Source organism: Populus euphratica, unplaced genomic scaffold (genome assembly GCF_000495115.2).
Source record: "Populus euphratica unplaced genomic scaffold, PopEup_1.0 scaffold612.1, whole genome shotgun sequence".
Taxonomy (NCBI): Eukaryota; Viridiplantae; Streptophyta; class Magnoliopsida; order Malpighiales; family Salicaceae; genus Populus; species Populus euphratica.
Window position 1 is genome coordinate 75,531 of NW_011500487.1, and position 4,359 is coordinate 79,889.

Genomic DNA, 4,359 nt, shown 5'->3' on the forward strand with positions numbered 1-4,359 from the left:
TTTTTTTTTTCCAATTTTCTCTAGGATTCAGATGTAGATTTTAATATTTGTGGGTGTAAAATTACACGATAAAGTACACTCTTAGATATTAAAGATAGAAAGTGTGGAAATGCGATGTAAAATTCAAACTTTAGGACGTTTAGGATTTAACCCAATAAGGTAAAGACTTTCTTATGAAGAGAGATCTGCCTTGAACCTTAGAAAAGACCAACAAATAGAAACCGACTTAAAAAAAATAAAAACATCATACAACAATGCAGCTTACCTTAGGTAGGGTGCACTAGGGAGATGCGTCTTCCCCTTGCACAAACAATCCTTCACCAGACTCTCGCAAACCATAGGTTCCTAGTGACCATAATACTAGGTGGCGACTCTTAAACATTAATCATAATTTTATGATTAAAGCCCAAAAAACTTTCCAACACACAACACCCCTCATTAGAAGGCACGACAAGAGCCTCTATCGTCGCTAGACGATGTCGCCCTCGTGACAATTATACTCAAAACTCTTTCCTTTCCAGCACACTCTCAGGATGCTTAGCACGCCACTCAATGTTGCCTTGCGACATCAATTATGATTTTTTTTCCTTTTATATCCCCATATAAAGTGGTGCTTTGCTTGGGAGTTAGTAGCTCTCATGGCTGGTTTTTATGGTAAAATATAGCAAGCCAAAAAAGAGAGAGACTTGTTGTCACAACCCAATTTTGAATTATTCCCCAAAAATCATTTTCTTCTTCAAAATCAATAATAATAATAAAGGCTAGCAACGTGAAGAAAGAAGAAGATGTACATCTCTTAGATAGGTTTGCTTGCCCTAAGATCCCATCTTGCATCTATTGACGTGATATTAGTTGCAATGACATATTCTCCTCCCATCTCCAACCATTAAGATAGCAGTAAACAATTGAGCAAACATCCTTTCCCTACTTGGATGTCCAACCCACTATGGATCATGAGTCTCCATCTTTAAATATTTTCACAGCTCTCCTTTTGGTATGAAGATTCGACCCCTCTACATAGAGTAGGTCTTTTTCCAACCAATACCTCTATATTGTGTCTTCTCGTACAAGCTCAAGCATCATTTTGGATGTTGCGTCTTCCCTAGCAGCTAGCTGAAGTCAACCTAGTATGTCCGAATCCACCTGAACAATAACAAGAATGGTAGTAATTACCTTGCGTCTGCTGAGCGCATCCACAACCTGATTGTGTAATTACCTTGCATCTGCTGAGCGCATCCACAACCTGATTGTGGCTCCTATTTTTGTGCTCCCATATGAAATCATATTCGGCTAAGAATTCTTTCCACCAAGCTTGTTATTGTGACAATTTCTTCTATGTCCTAAAAATTATGTTAGCAATGTTGTTGATCTTGACAACAAATTTTGGACCTGACAGATACACTCTCCATATGCCAAGGTAGTGCACATTGTGGTCATCTCCTTTTCATATGTTGAGTAATTTTGTTTCGCATCATTTAGCTTCTGACTCTTAAAAGTAGTTGGATGCCCCTGTTACATGAGCACTCCATCAATGGCCCTATCCGAAGCATCAATATGTACTTCGAATGGCTTCTCCAAATCAAGCAGCCCTAAAACTAGAGCTGACGTTATCGCTATTTCAGCTTCTCAAAAGCTTTTTGGCAATCAATTGTCCATTCCCCTGTTCGATTCTTCTTTAGAAGATCCGAGAGAGGAGTTGTCTTCTTGCTATAGCCCTCAATGAATTGTTTATAGTAGTTTGCAAGCCCTAAAAAATTATCTCAGTTTCAAGATTGATTTTGGTGCTGACCATTCGACGATGGATTGAATATTTCATGGATCTATCTTTACCTGTCTTTTTCCAATTAAATGGCCTAAGAACATAACTTCAGTCCTTGCAAACTTACACTTTTCTCTCTTCACATACAATTCATATTCTCTCACTCTGTTTAGGACTTTAAAAAGATGAGTTACATGATCTTCTATGCCTATTGTCGCATCTAATATCGCGATGACCTTAAAAAATTAAATTATATCATGGAAAGAATGGATTTCTAGCATCCTATTCTTTGAAGGGAAAGTGTCTTGTTTAAGGAGTCGTTACCTAGTATTATGGTCACTAGGAACCCTAGCTGGTCAACAGAGATTCTATGATTCAGGACTGGTTACGTAAATGGAAAGATATTATCACCTCTTAAACATTCTGTCTGAGGCAGGCTACATTGTTAGTTTCGTCTTAAATTGCTAAATGTTTATTAGTTCACTCTATGATAATTTGCTTATAATATTCCTGACTCTGGTGCCAGTGAATATTCAACTACTGATACTGTCAACTCTAGAGTTGGTAAATATTACGTAGCTATCAAATAAATTAGATCAATATTTTTTATTCCCGACTCTAGCGATAGTGAATATATAAATAAAAATAAATTGATTTTTACTCTTGCACATATTTTTTTGTTTTTCTAGCAAATAAGATAAAATACAACAAATAAAAATAATATAAATTTAAACTAGTATTTTTATTAATGACTCTAGTGTCAGTGAATAAACTAATAAATTTACATTATTTTTTATTTATGCATACACATTTTTTAATTTTTTCTACCTTTTTTATTTTTTTGTTTTCTAATTTTTTAATTTTTATATATTTTGAGCTGGGCCGGGCTCAACATGTATTTTATTTTTTAGGTTGGGCCCCACTTAGCCCATATGAGCCCAGCCAATCTAGCCCAAGCTAGTGCCCTAGCTGGGCCTCAGCCAGCAAGAGGCACACGTGGAGTGTCGACGCGTGCATGCACTGGGCGAAGGTAATTAGCGTGGAGTGTCGACGCGTGCATGCATTGGGCGAAGGTAATTAATTACATTCTCCATGCACTACTCCTCATTTAAATGAATCAAAGAAAACGAAAGGAGAAAGAATGGCTTACCCGGGTGCAGGGGAGTAGAGACGCGATGGAGGATTTCGGGTCGTTGCTTTCTTCCTCTGATTTTGTTCCCTTCCCCCTCTATTTCCAATCCTCTTCTCTCCTGCTCTTTCTCTCTCTCTCTCATCTGGTTCTCCACTCGTGGCCTCCTCTGTTTCTTTGGTGCTAGAGCTTGATGAAGAAGACGATGGCGAAGGCATGCTCTAGTCAATGCTTTTGTTTTTATTCTCTTGTTTTCGGGTCCTTGTTCTCTGGTTTTTCTTCCTCGGCCTCTACTCTTCTTTTTTTTCCAAAGATGTAGGCGAAGTCTGCTCATTTTTTGTTTTTCTCATGTTTGCTCTGTTTTTTTTTATCTCCAACCCCCCTGCTTTTCTTCCTCTGTGTTCTAGGTTTTTCTTCTATGGTTTTTGGTTTGCCCCCTTTTATTTTGTTCTCTATTTTCATCTTTCTTTCTTGGCATCTTCCTGCTTTGCCTATGCTCTGCTTTGCCTTTTATAGAGCCAGAGAGCATCCAGAAACCAGTTCCCCTGTTAATCAATCCATGAGCGAGATCGTGGGTAAGAGATCGTGGTGCCATAATGGTGATTTGCTAGAATGATCTGCCAGATTTTCTCCCGTGTTGAATTGGTCTTTAGCTAACATATGATGAATAGTATGACCCAAAATGACATCATTTGACATGAAAAATGATAGATTGTAGTTTGGTCCCTAGTGTTTTGAAATGTATTAATTGGGTCCCTTAATCAAATAAATTTTTAATTTTACCATTGGATTACTTTCAATTAAGTCCCTGAATTTATTTAATTAATTAAATCAAACTTTAATTAATCCTCAAACTCATTAATTCTTCAATTAAAATTTTGATTTCATTAGTTAAAATAATCTAAATTTTAATTAAATCAATTTTTCAATTAAGCACTTGATTTAATTAATTAAACTAGTCAAGAGTTTAATTAAACTTGTAAACTTCCAATCGTGTTACCCTTAACCCAAATTTTAATTCACTCTTCATTTATTTTATTTTTACTTGTTTTTCATCATTTTTTTAAATAAACTAATAAAAATAAAAAAATAAAAGAATAATGAATAAAAAAGGTCAAAATTGGGTTATGACAGTTGCCCCCTCTTTATAATATTTACTATGCAACGATATTAGAAAATTTCATTTTTTTTTAGCTTTATGTAGTAAATTTATAAAGAAAATTAGATACAGAAAGAACTTTTGCTTCTTTTTTTTTTTAGTTTTGAAAACTTAGATGATCACATTGTAATGGGTTACCTATGACACGACGAAAAGATTGATGTCTTCTCCCAAGTGCAGGAGTGTCGAAGTAATAAATAACCCGGCAAGACCGGGGTCGAACCACAAGGAGGTTAATTGTACAAATTATAAAAAAAAATTATAAAACAACAATAACAACAACAACAATAATAATAATAACAATAATAACAA